Here is a 13,855-nt window from a genome sequence, read left to right as displayed (position 1 = left end):
TTGTGGTGTAATACCCTACTCCAGTGTGTGGTGTGGTGGATTGCCTCTTGGGCTGATGATGATGAACAATACAAGGAAGAACAGCCTTGCGAGGGTCTGTTCTTGGCTGGGGCGATGAACTGCTCGGTGGAGTTTAGTCACCTTCTCTCTCTCTCTGCCTCCAGCCAACCGACCCCTTGCTATGCGGGTGGCTGGTCCTATTTATAGAGGCCCTGGTCCTCTTACCAAATATCGAGCAGGAAGGGAGCCAACATTGGCGGGCTAATTTGAAGGGGGGCAGCAAGTATCAGCTATCTTGACAAAAGTAGTCTTCGCCTGCGCAAAGCTCTGGTGATGACGCTGTCTTGGGCTCCACGGTGACCTCCGTCTCATAGTCCTCCTGGTCTTGGTCTCGTTGCACCGAAATGGCAACCTTTGCCTGATGCCTTGGTACTTCGCGGCTGCTCTTGCCCCCTTTGCACCAAAGAGGAAAGGAGGACGCTGCGCGGGGTGGCACCCGCCTGGCACCCTGAGTCCTCATGGCTTGCGTCACGGGCACCTCGTGAGGTACCCCGCCTTGATCTCTCCGCCTCCTCGTGAGCCAGTCTGACGAGGCCGTGCCTGAGGAAGCCCCGCGTCGTCCGCCCCGCGAGGCTTGGCCCCTCGCGAGGGTCTTGGGTTTGTGTTGGTGAAGATGGGCCGTGCTGGGCCCCCCTTTGAGCCATGCCGCAGGCCGCAGGCAGGCAAGTCTGGGGACCCCCGTTCCCAGAATGCCGACAGTAGCCCCCGGGCCCAAGGCGCGCCTAGACTTGGCCGTGCTGGGAGGCGAAAGGGCAAGAGCGAAGCGCCGCGGGCCCTAACAGCCTGCGGCCTTGGGCACCGCGTGGCGGTTGATTGGACGTGGGCGTCTCCACTTCCCCATGGCGCCTCGGCAACTGCACGGATTGGACAAGTCCCTGCATGCAAGGCGGGTCATGATTACCTGCGATCGTGGGGCCCGTCGGTTGGCCCTCGCCAACTATAAGTACTGATCGACGCGCGCCCTTCCAGTTCATCTCCCCTTGCTTCTTCTTCTTCTCCATGGCCCCATCGAGGAGGTTCTCGGCCGCGGAGAAGGGGAAGGCCTGCCAGGTTGAGCATGCCTCTTCTCCGTCCAAGCACGGCCGAGGGCGCCCCTGCAAACATCCTGTGGCCACCACGGCAGCTCCCCGCGGCCGCGGAGATGCTTTCCAGCACGGCGGCAGGCGGATTACTGCGACCAGGGGGTGCGCTCCGGCTGTGCATCCCCCCATGTCGCGCTTCCGCACTGCCGAGGTGTTGCCGGAGTTCGTCGTGTGGTTGGCGGAGCTGACTAGCACCCGGCTTCCTCTTCCTCGCTTCCTCCTTGGCGAGCTCCCGGCCGGCGCCCCGGGCGGCCTCTGGCTTCAGGCCGACGGCTGCTGCAGCCGGGCCTCATGGGTTTCACTGGAGGTCTCCGCAGCCGGGAGCCTGGCCCTGGCCCGCGGTTGGCAGTCGTTTGCCCGCGCGCGCGGCCTAGGCCGTCGGTGCACCCTATACTTCAAGTTCGACGGTGATGCCACCCTCTACGTGAGGGTGTTTGGGGAAGATGGTCGCCGCGCAGGGTGTTGCCCCGAGGGTGACGACCGCGACTGGGAACCTGGCTCCGACGATGATGGAGAGGGCAGCGTTCGCGCGGCAGGCGGCGCTCAGGGTTCTTCAAGCTTCTCCGGCTCTTCTTCAGGTGGCGGCTCTTCTAGCGGCGACCGTGGTCAGCCCCCACGCCGCCGTATCTGCTTGGGAGGTGGCAGTGTGTCCGCCCACCATCGCGCCCTGGTGAAGCGCGAGAGGGAGTCCGCCTGAGCTCCGGAGGCAGCTCGGGCTTCCCTGCGGGCCGGTGTGAGGCGAGCTGCACCAGATTTGTTCTTCCTTTTCCTTTTTCCTGCGTAAAAAGGACAGTAGCGTGGGGCCCCACGGGGGCGTGTATGGGTTATTGCTGTTAATCATCATTTTGCATTCTTTATCGTACCTTCCGGCTACGTGACCGCGCGTGGATGGTTCCCGGCCCCAACCGCGGGGGCGATCGACCCAGGCCCTGTGTTTGTGTCGCGGTGCCTGAGGGGCACGGACTGGAGGGGTGCTCCTGCAAGGGGCCCAGGTCGCGAACCCTTTGAATGACTAGGATAGGAACATTCGCGAGGGCGCTCGGCTGCCTCCCTCGCGAGGCCTTGCTCAAGAGAAATCGAGGCATGAGAATGAAAAGCCTAAAAACCACAAGCCAAAGATGGCAACAACTTCAATAAAACTTCGAATGAGAAGGAACAAGCCAACTGTGGAAAGCAAATGAAAAGCCGCGTCCGGCACCTAGTCTAGTCTTCGATGTCTTCTCACCAGTGCGGAGCTAAGTGTTGCCACTGGGCGTGGGAGGGAGCCCCAGGGCCTGAGGCCGGCGCTCCTGAGACTCCGGCGCATGTACAGCCCCAACTCATTATTACATGAGAGTGTCACGGGCGGCGAGCTTCACAGGCGTTGGCCTTCTTCACAGGCTCTGTGCCTTTTCCAAAACGCGTTAGCTTCACAGGCACTCGCCTTGCTTCACAGGCTCTGGGCCTTTTCCAAAACATGATAGCTTCACAGGCTCTAGGCCTTTTCCAAAACGCGATAGCTTCACAGGCACTCGCCTTGCTTCATAGGCTTTGGGCCTTTTCCAAAACGCGATAGCTTCACAGGCACTCGCCTTGCTTCATAGGCTCTGGGCCTTTTCCAAAACGCGATAGCTTCACAGGCACTCGCCTTGCTTCACAGGCTCTGGGCCTTTTCCAAAACGCGATAGCTTCACAGGCACTCGCCTTGCTTCACAGGCTCTGGGCCTTTTCCAAAACGCGATAGCTTCACAGGCACTCGCCTTGCTTCACAAGCTCTGGGCCTTTTTAGGGGTAGAACCTCCGGAGGTGCTGGATGTTCCATGCATTCTGGACCGGCACTCCCTCCTGAGTCTCCAAGCGCGCGGAGCCGGGCCTGGAAACATGAACAACCTTGAACAGGCCCTCCCACATGGGAGAGATCTTGTGTAGTCCCTCCCTGGAGAGAACCCGCCTGAGCACGAGGTCTCCTACCTCAAGAGTCCTGGGGCGGATGTGGCGGTAGTGATATCGCCGCAGCGCTTGTTGGTACCTCGCCGCTTGCAGCGCGGCTTCTCGGCGACGTTCCTCCCCCAGCACGAGGTCCATCCCCCGCATGGCGTCCCGCTGCGCCTCGTCGAACGCCAGGACCCGCGCGGAGCGACGTCTCACCTCGTGAGGGAGGACCACTTCCGCTCCGTAGACCAGGAAGAACGGGGTCTCTCCAGTCGGCTTGGTCGCGGTGGTGCGGATGGACCACAGCACGGACTAAAGCTCGTCGTACCAACCTCTGCCGCAGGCCTCCAGCTTCTTCTTGAACGTCCTGGTCTTGAGGCCCCTCAGGACCTCCGCATTTGCCCGCTCGGCCTGGCCGTTGCTTCGGGGGTGCGCCACTGAAGCGTAGCATATCTGCGTTCCAAGGTTAGCACAATATGTTTTGAATAGGTTACTGGTGAACTGTGAACCGTTGTCCGTGATGATGCGATTCGGCACCCCGAACCGGCTCACGATGCCCTTGATGAACTTGACCGCAGAACCCGCGGGAATGGTGCGAACATCCTCTACTTCATCCCACTTGGTGAACTTGTCCACGGCAACGTAAAGGTAGCGGTAGCCCCCTAGCGCCCGAGGAAACAGGCCCAAGATGTCCAGCCCCCAGACTACGAATGGCCACGAAAGGGGGATAGTCTGGAAGCCTCCTGCTAGCTGATGGATCTGCTTGGTGTGGAACTGGCAGGCTTCACAAGCTTTCACAAGTTCCATGGCGTCATTGAGCGCGGTGGGCCAATAAAACCCACTGCGGAACGCCTTGCCGACGAGGGTCCGTGATGATGAATGATGTCCGCAGTCTCCGCCGTGTATATCTTCCAGTAGTTCCTTCCCTTGCTCCCTGGAGATGCAGCACAGGGACACATCGTTTGGTCGCTTCCGGTAGAGCTCTCCATCTTTGATGCAGTATGCCGTGGCCTGGCGTGCCACTCGCTCTGCTTCCTCCTCCTTCTCCGGTAGGGTCCCTTGTGTTAGGTAGCTCCGGAGCTCCGCGATCCAACATCCCTCCTAAGGTTCCATCGCCAGGAGCAGGCGTGCTCCCGAGGCCGGGCCACAGGCCGGAGCTCCTGAGGCAGGTGGCTGGGGAGCTCCTCCCGGGGCTGAGCCGTGTTTGATAATGACGGCAGGGTTGAAGGCTTGAAGAGCTGCTCCTCAAAAACGCCAGTCTCCTGAGGTAACCGCCTGGATGCGCGTTTGGCGATGTCACCGGCTTCCTGATTGGTGCCACGGGGCACATGCTGCAACTTCAACCCCCAGAACTGCTTCTCCATCCTGCGGACCTCCGCAAGGTAGGCTTCCATGTGCTCATCCTTCGGCTCGTACACCTTGTTGGAGAAGTTGACAAGGAGCTGCGAATCGCCCTTGATGGTGAGGCGTTTCACCCCCAGGGCAGCTGCGGCCTTCAAGCCCGCTATTAAACCTTCATACTCTGCTATGTTGTTGGAGACCTTTTCACCTTGCTAGAAACAGAGCTGCACGGCGTAATAGAGCTTGTCCTAAGTGGGCGATATAAGCACCGCCCCAGCCCCAGCGCCGTGCCTGGAGAACGCCCCATCGAAGTACATGACCCAGCCTTCTGGCGCCTCGCTTCCCGGGGACAGGGACCGATCCTCGTCGGCCTTGAGGCCTGGCGCCTCCGTCCATTCTGCCGCAAAATCCGCCAATGCTGCTCCCTTGATGACTCTGGTCGTGCTGAATTCGAGTTGAAACGCTTGCAGCTCTATGTTCCACTCAGCGACCCTCCCAGCTGAATTGGGGCTCCTGAGCACTCTCTCCAGGGGGTATGACGAGACGACCTTGATGGGGTGACCCTGAAAATAGTGCCGCAGCTTGTGCGAGGCCACCAGTAGCGCGAGGAGGAGTTTCTGAGGCATGGGGTACCGTGCCCTTGCATCCCGCAACACCGTGCTGACAAAGTACACTAGGTGCTCAACGAGGTGGAGTGCGTCAGTGTTGGTGGCTCCCTTCGGAGACCTTGGCGCCTCTTGAGGAAATGAGGACTCTTGAGACTGGCCATCTGGGAGTGGGGCCTCTTCCGCTTCCGGTGCGCCCCTCTGCGACGGCTGATCCTCCTCAGCCGCTGTAGCGGTTTCTGTGGGCCTTCCCCATTCCTGTTCCGCCTTGTCCCGGGCCACTGCTGCGGTTTTGATTTGACGCTCCTCTCCGACTGCCACCAAGGTTGCGCTGGCGGAGTAGGGAGTGGCGGCGAGGTAAAGCACCAGGGGCTCTTGAGGGCGCGGAGCCACCATGACCGATGGACTGGTCAGGTATCTCTTGAGATCCTGGAACGCCTTGTCGGCCTCGTCAATCCACTCGAAGGGCCCCTTTTTCTTCATTAGCTGGAAGAAAGGTAGCGCTCACTCCCCCAACTTGGAGATGAAGCGCCCTAGCGCGGTCACGCGCCTCGTGAGCTTCTGCATTTCTCTGAGGGTCTTTGGCGGGCTCATGTCTTCCACTGCCTTGACCTTCTTCGGGTTAGCCTCGATGCCTCGGTGGGACACGAGGAAACCCAAGAGCTTGCCCGAGGGGACTCCGAACACACACATCTTTGGGTTGAGCCATAGATTCACTGTGTTGAGGCTCGCGAAGGTTTCCTCTAGGTCTTGTATCAAGGTCCTGGCCTCCCAAGACTTTACCACGATGTCATCGACGTAAGCTTCAACATTCTTCCTGAGCTGCGGGCCCAGGGTGATGTGCATCAGCCGCTGAAAGGTCTCCCCTGCGTTACGCAGCCCGAATGGCATGCATGTGTAGCAGTACACCCCACACGGGGTTAGGAAGGCTGTCTTCTCGACATCTTCTATCGCCATCTTGATCTGGTGATACCCAGATAAGGCATCCAGGAAGCATAAAAGGTCACATTCCGCAGTGGAATCGATGATCTGGTCGATGCGGGGGAGCGGGAATAGATCTTGCGGGCACGCTTTGTTGAGGTTGGTGAAGTCGACACACATGCGCTCCTTCCCTCCCTTCTTTGGCACAACGACAGGGTTGGCCAACCAATCTGGGTATCGGACCTCGCGAATGACCCCAGCGGCCTCTAATTTGCGGGTCTCTTGGACGATGAAGGCCTGCTTTTCTGTGGACTACCGCCTGGCCTTCTTCTTCACAGGGCGCACGTTGGGGCACACGTTGAGGTGATGCTTGATTACACTCTTGGGGATCCCTGCCAACTGGTCTGGCTCCCAAGCGAATACCTTCTTGTTTGTGCGCAGGAACCCGACCAGGGCCTCTTCCTGCTCGGGTTTGAGGTGGGCGCCTATGGTGAAAGTGGCGTTGGTGGACCCGTCCTCATCGACGGGTATTTGCTTGGTTTCTGCCTTGTCTTGGGTGAACAACTGCTTCTTCTTGGCGGGCGCAGCTCCCTTGGGCTCGGGGGCCTCCAAGTCGGCAGGCTGTGCCGACGCCGCTGTCTTGAAGACGAGCTTGAGCACCCGCAGAGCGTCCCCGGTGTCCCCGTGCATGGTGAGGACACCGCTGCTCCCGGGCATCTTCATGAGGTTGTACGCCGGGTGCGTCGCTGCCATGAACTGGGCCAGCGCTGGGTAGCCAAGGATGGCGTTGTAGGGGAGGCCGATGGGGCGATGTTGAAGTCGACCAACTCCGTGCGGAAGTTGTCGTAGGTGCCAAAGGTTACTGGGAGCCGGATTTGTCCCAAGGAGCTGGACGATCCGCCCCCAACGCCTGAGAAGGGCCGACTGGGTCGCAGCCGCTCCTAGGGTATGCAGAGAAAATTGAAGGCCTCGACCGAGAGCATGCTGAGGCCCGCGCCGCCATCAATGAGGGTTTTGGTGACGGCCACCTAGCAGATGGTGGGGGTGCACAGCATGGGGAGCGGACCCGAGCAGGCCGAGTTGGAGGGGTGGTCCTCCGAGCTGAAGGTCAGGCCGGTCTCGGGCGCCGCCCGATCCAGGGGAGCCCCCTACCGCGTGGAAGCGGCGCTGACCTAGCGGATGAACGGCTTGACGTGGTGACTTGTGGGCGGAGCCTACGAGCTGCCCAAGAGGGCCGCGACGACCGGGGGTGTTGATGCAGCATGATAGACGGGGGAGAGGTTGCAGGGCTCCATGGGCGCGCGGAGCGCGCGGGGCAAAGAACCAGCTGGGGTGAGCGTGGGAGTTGCGGTGCGGCCTTCTTGCCGCACGGACAGATGCTGGGACGATGCTTGCTGCCCGTCCCCCGCCGGGCCGGTAGCGGCGTTGACGGCAGGTGACGGGGAACGGCGAGGACGCCCGCCGACAGGGGCCATCTGGGCGACGCGGGAAGCGGGCACGGTCCGGCGCTCCGCACGGGCCCGACGAGCGTCGGACATGGGCGTGATGGTCGGAGGAGAATGGGGTGGTGGTAGACGAATTCTGGTGCACCCCTACCTGGCGCGCCAAATGTCGGATTTCGGGTTCCGGCAGACCCTTGAGGTTCGAACACTGGGGTGCGCGCGGAGATTTCGCCTCCTACCTACCTGCACCCCTCCGCCATGCTAGGATCTAAAACTAAGGAAAGAACAACACGAGAGTCACAGGGTTTATACTGGTTCGAGCCACCGTTGTGGTGTAATACCCTACTCCAGTGTGTGGTGTGGTGGATTGCCTCTTGGGCTGATGATGATGAACAATACAGGGAAGAACAGCTTCGCGAGGGTCTGTTCTTGGCTGGGGCGATGAACTGCTCGGTGGACTTCAGTCACCTTCTCTCTCTCTCTCTCTCTCTCTCTCTCTCTCTGCCTCCAGCCAACCGACCCCTTGCTATGCGGGTGGCTGGTCCTATTTATCGAGCGGGAAGGGAGCCAACATTGGAGGGCTAATTTGAAGGGGGACAGCAAGTATCAGCTATCCTGACAAAAGTAGTCTTCGCCTGCGCAAAGCTCTGGTGATGACGCCGTCTTGGGCTCCACGGTGACCTCCGTCTCGTAGTCCTCCTGGTCTTGGTCTCATTGCACCGAAATGGCAACCTTTGCCTGATGCCTCGGTACTCCGCGGCTGCGCTTGCCCCATTTGCACCAAAGAGGAAAGGAGGACGTTGCGTGGGCTGGGACCCGCCTGCCGCCCTGAGTCGTCATGGCTTGCATCACGGGCACCTCGTGAGGTACCCCGCCTTGATCTCTCCGCCTCCTCGTGAGCCAGCCTGACGAGGCCGTGCCTGAGGAAGCCCTGAGTCGTCCGCCCCGCGAGGCTTGGCCCCTCGCGAGGGTCTTGGGTTTGTGTTGGTGAAGACGGGCCGTGCTGGGCCACCCTTTGAGCCACGCCGCAGGCTGCAGGCAGGCAAGTCTGGGGACCCCCATTCCCAGAACGCCGACAAACTGTGCGTCTAGGCCGGATGGTAACAGGAGGCAAGGGACACAAAGTTTTACCCAGGTTCGGGCCCTCTTGGTGGAGGTAAAACCCTACGTCCTGCTTGATTGATATTGATGATATGGGTAGTACAAGAGTAGATCTACCACGAGATCGCAGAGGCTAAACCCTAGAAGCTAGCCTATGGTATGATTGTTGTTCTGTATGTTGTCCTACGGACTAAAACCCTCCGGTTTATATAGACATCAGAGAGGGTTAGGGTTACACAAAGTCAGTTACAATGGTAGGAGATCCACATATCCGTATCGCCAAGCTTGCCTTCCACGCCAAGGAAAGTCCCTTCCGGACATGGGACGAAGTCTTCAATCTTGTATCTTCATAGTCCAGGAGTCCGGCTGAAGGTATAGTCCGGCCATCCGGACACCCCCTAATCCAAGACTCCCTCAGTAGCCCCTGAACCAGGCTTCAATGACGACGAGTCCGGCGCGCAGATTGTCTTCGACATTGCAAGGCGGGTTCCTCCTCCAAGTACTTCATAGAAGATTTTGAACACAAAGATAGTGTCCGGCTCCGCAAAATAAGTTTCCACATATTGCCATAGAGAGAATAATATTTACACAAATCTAATCTGCTGACGTATTCCGTAGTGTGACATCGCACCACAGCCAAGCCTTTATTCGAATTGTTTTATTATCCCACCTCAGCGTGTCATGCGAGGCGGTTTCCTTGGCACGTCTTGTTAAAGCAGAGATCATGTCCCCTTATTCCGGGATTCTCATCGATACGGGCGCGGGTAACCCAACCGCTTCTAGGACTCCTAGACTATAGGCAAGTCCAAACGGCCACGGAGAGGGCGCTTGATATTCACCCTCTTTATAAAGGGACAAGGCTTTTATTTTTTCCCTCACGTGCTCAATCGAATCCTTCCCCCACCTCAAGCTCAAACACCCAAAGTTCAGGTCAGGCGCCCCGAACCTTCAATCATGTCCGGATCTAGCCTTCAAGGCCGATGGATGCCTTCCTCCGTCACGGAAGAAGACATCAAAAGGTTGAGGGAGGCCAGATATCTGACCGCCGAGGTTTCGCATCGGTTGCCTGCCCGAGGGCAGGCCATCCCCTCCCCCGAACCCAACAAGAACGTCGTGTTCGTCTCCCACTTCCTCCGAGGTCTAGGCCTCGCTCTGGATCCTTTCGTCAGGGGTTTGATGTTTTATTACGGGCTAGATTTCCATGATCTAGCTCCGGACTCCTTTCTTCATATCACGACATTTATTGTCGTGTGTGAGGCCTTCCTCCGGGTTACCCCTCACTTTGGCCTGTGGCTCAAAACCTTTGAAGTAAAGCCGAAGATGATCGAGGGGCAACATGCAGCGTGCGGAGGTGCCTCAATATGCAAGATGACGGGAGATCCATGGCCCAAAGGTTCCATTCTAGAGGTGTCTGAATTGTGGCAACAGGAGTGGTTCTACATTACGGCTCCTAGAAGTGCCAAGTGGGCGGCCGCCCCTATTTTCCGCTCGGGCCCTCCACCACAACTGATGTCATGGATCAGCAGAGGTCTGAGCTGGGGTCTAGCCAAGGACGTGCCTATACTGCAAAGCCGCATTGGAGATCTCTTCAATGGAGATTTTAGTTTGGTTGTGGTAATACAAGTTATGCTGGTTTGTCAAGTCCAGCCTTGCAAACGCCGGCCCCTTCGCTTGTGGGAGTTCAATCCTGAGGGACCGCGTGTCATTCAAAATTTCCTCGGCCTGACGCCCGAGGAGATGTACAAGTCATTCTTCAGACCTCGGGTAGAGTGTCCGGAAATCATCGAGGACGTGGGCCTGAGCAGTAACCGCGCCGCCGAACAGGTAAGAAATCTTCCGGCCGAACATACTATCTCTCATTTGTTACGAAGTTATTTCTGAGAGTTTGCTTTTTGACCAGGACTGGCTAACAAAGGCAAAGTTGATTCGGTGTTCGGCCCCCCTCCCTGAGGGTTTGGACAATCCGGTATTGGAAAAGATGCTCCAGGTCGCACATTGCCCGGAGCCCTTGAAGGAAGATACTAGGGAGGATAATACGGGCGGACACGGGCCCCCAACGCTGCCCATTCTAACCGAGGGAGCGAGCGTCTCCATGAAGGAAGATGACCGGAGGAGGAAAAGGACTGCGCCCAGGGATTCGGAAGCCGAAGCTTCCAAACGGGAGAAGAAGTCTCCCATAGAGGGTCCTACCATGGGGGTGCTTTGCCGCACAAAGTCCGCGGGGGGATCAATTCTCCAGTGAGTCGTAATTGACCCGAAATACTTTAATAGTACAGGTATGCCATCTTTTTCTTCTGAGAAAATAACCACCGCATATATCTTTGCAGTTCGGGTCTTAGCCCCTCTCAAATGAGCTCGTCTTCGGGGGATCTTCTTCCAGAGATGATGGAGAGCGAAACGCCTCCTCCGGACTCCTCCGCTCCAGAAGCGGGCGACCCCGAAGTGTCGTCGCGGAGGGCCTCTCCAAGTCCGGTGAGGCCAGAAGATAATCCCATTGACCCCCGAAGCTCCCAGTGTCCAGCTCCCGAAGAGAGCAGACAAAAGAGTCCGGCACCGTCTGGTGTGCGACCGGATGTTCTGAGGGAGTTGGTGGGGCGAGCGGCCATCTCAGATGAACACCGGATGCTGATGAATACGGTGATGGAGAGAATCTCGTCCGCCGAAAGCGGATTGCATGAAGCTTTTATGAGTCTACTGACAGGCTTTGAGGTACGTAAAATAATGTATGATAGTCCTGTACATGCTAGGTGTGCCCTGTGTAGATAGTAGCCCCTGAGACTCTGGTTGTCGTCGGAAACGACGACGAACAGAGGATCATATTCCCAGGTAATAACCATACTGCCTCTATGTGCAGGTGATGGAAGCTCCGGTGGCTAGCCGGACTAGCGAGATTGCCCATTTAAAATGGCAGTTGGATGCGGCAGACGCCGACATCGAGCTTGTTAACAAAAGGCTTAACGAGGCACAGGGTAAGTGTCATTATCTGGTAAACGCCACATAGTAAGAGCAGCATGATGCCAGTATCTTTAATATGTTCTGACTGCAGATGGAGCTGCCACTGTTGAAGCCTTGCGGGCAGAACTTGCCCTAGCTAAGGAACAAGCGAGGTTTGGTAATACGGCTGCTTTGAAGGCGGACGAAGAGTTGAAAGCCGAGAAGGCCGCGCATGGCGAGAGCCGAGATAAGATGGCCAAGATGGCCATAGAATTACAAGCCGCCGCCGACCGTTGCCGGGTTCTTGAAAAGGAAAACCTAGTGAAGGCATCGGACCTTGAGAAGGTTGCTGCGACGAGAAAAGACATCCGCTCTGCTATGAGGGCGAAGAAGGAGGAGCTGCGGGAAGCCGGGGATATTGTAGCTGGGAAATCCTTTATGTTGCGGCGGAAGTTCGGAGATCCACGGTATGCCCCTCTGGATCGGCTGTGGAGTTCGGAGGATGTGTATATGGATTTGGCGGCGAGCGCTGCCGATGCGGCCAAGTACTTCCAGGGTCAGACGGACCGTGAAGTGGACTAGCTGTTTTGGACACAATTCCATTCTCCCGAGCGTCCGCTTTCATTGACTGACCAATTAGCCGAATGGGCCGAACTGAATAGGTTGTCCGGACTCGCCGTGAGGTCTGTTGTGGATCAGCTATGGCCGGAAAGGCCAAAACCGAACAGCTATTTCAGCTTGGTGCAGCACTTCCTTGACGTGGTGCCGCGCATTAATGCGATGAAGAGGTCGGCGTGCATAGAGGACTCACGGATGGCCTTTGCCCGTGTTAAAGCATACTGGGCGGAGATGGATGCTACCACTGTTGCAGCGCGGGATTCGGCCATAGGCTGAATGGCTGCTGAGCACTACTTTGAAGAAGTTCTTGAGGGTGCTCATTTGATAGAGACCCAGTGCTCAAAAAATATTATGTTTGAGTGATATGTAATCTCATTGTAAGCGAAATGCTTTTATATATTTTTATAAGGCTATTTTTATACTTTTGCCTGAAAGTAATATGATGCCTCCTGGGCGGCCGTTTATGTATACATGTGTATAACCTGAAAGATTGCAGCCGTCGGCTTCAACCCCCACGCATATAATGCAGAGGTGCTCGCAAAAAACATGCGTTCACACTTAACCCAACGTCTTGGTCCTATTAAGGAGGTGATAGCGGAGCGAGCGAGGCAACCGGACTATAATGCTTTAGCACTTTCACTTAGCCATAGGAGTTTGATAGTGGGGCTACTAGATAGCCCCTGGTGGCTCCGCACTCTCCCGATCCCGGGGTGCGTACATGCCTGGCCGGAAAATGGCCCTTCGTTAAGGCGGAGGAATTCTAACATTCCAACAGGTCATGGAGTGGTTAACCAGTCTCGCGCTATATCATGACAGTTAGTTTTCGGCTTTCTCTACTGAGGTGCTCGTCCGGATGAACCAGGGCACAATTGCAGTAGTTCTCCTGGTGCTACCTTAGCCGGTAAAGCGGAACGTAAGGCACCAAAACACAGGAGCCGGGAAAACCCAACATTTGACCAAAGACAATGATTCGGAGCTGATGCATATAGGGCCAAACTCGCGATGCCGAACACTCCCTAAGGTATTCGGTCTTTGTGGTATAAACCGGGCCTAAATAATGGCCTTTGTAAGAAGCCCCTTGTGTCCAGGTATGTGCATTGTTCTGGCGTGGCCACATGCCAAGACGTCAGCATCCTTCTCAACGGTGGATATGTATCAACAAGAGATAGTAAAAAAGGTTTACGCAGGGTCTTAATCTAAAAAGAATCCTTGGAGCGGGTCCCTGCTGCATGTCTGCGCCTGTGTCTCCGTTGTGACATATCCTGGACGGGTGTAGCACGATGATCGTTTGTCTGCGCGCGTTGAGCCCCTTGTATTGACAAATAGGGGTGTGACCATTTATTCGGTATAAATAGCGGCGCCGGACTTGATTAGTTCTGTCTGAGGTCTTGACGACCTATTGGATGCTTTCGCCGGTCTGGGTGCCTTTAGTGTGCGGCCGCCAAGGCAGCCGCACTCTCTTCGGCGCGCAGAGATCGCTTGATGTTTCCGTTCACTGAAATGATGCCACGTGGACCAGGCATCTTGAGTGTGAGGGAGGCGTAGTGTGGTATTGCATTAAAGCGAATGAAAGCTTCGCGTTCGAGCAGTGCTTGATAACCACTTTGGAACGGAGCGATGTGGAAGGTTAAATGCTCGCGACGGAAGTTAACGGGGGAGCCGAATATAACTTGTAGTAGGAGGGAGCCCGTACAATGAGCCCCTGGGCCTGGCGTTACTCCTTTAAAGGTAGTATTGCTATGGCGAATTTTTGTTGGGTCTAACCCCATCCCGCGGATTGTATCCTGATATATTAGGTTTAGATTGCTGTCACCGTCCATCAAGACTCGTATGAAGTGAT

Source organism: Triticum dicoccoides, chromosome 6A, assembly GCF_002162155.2.
Source record: "Triticum dicoccoides isolate Atlit2015 ecotype Zavitan chromosome 6A, WEW_v2.0, whole genome shotgun sequence".
NCBI classification, from domain to species: domain Eukaryota; kingdom Viridiplantae; phylum Streptophyta; class Magnoliopsida; order Poales; family Poaceae; genus Triticum; species Triticum dicoccoides.
Note: the sequence above shows the minus strand (reverse complement) of the source record.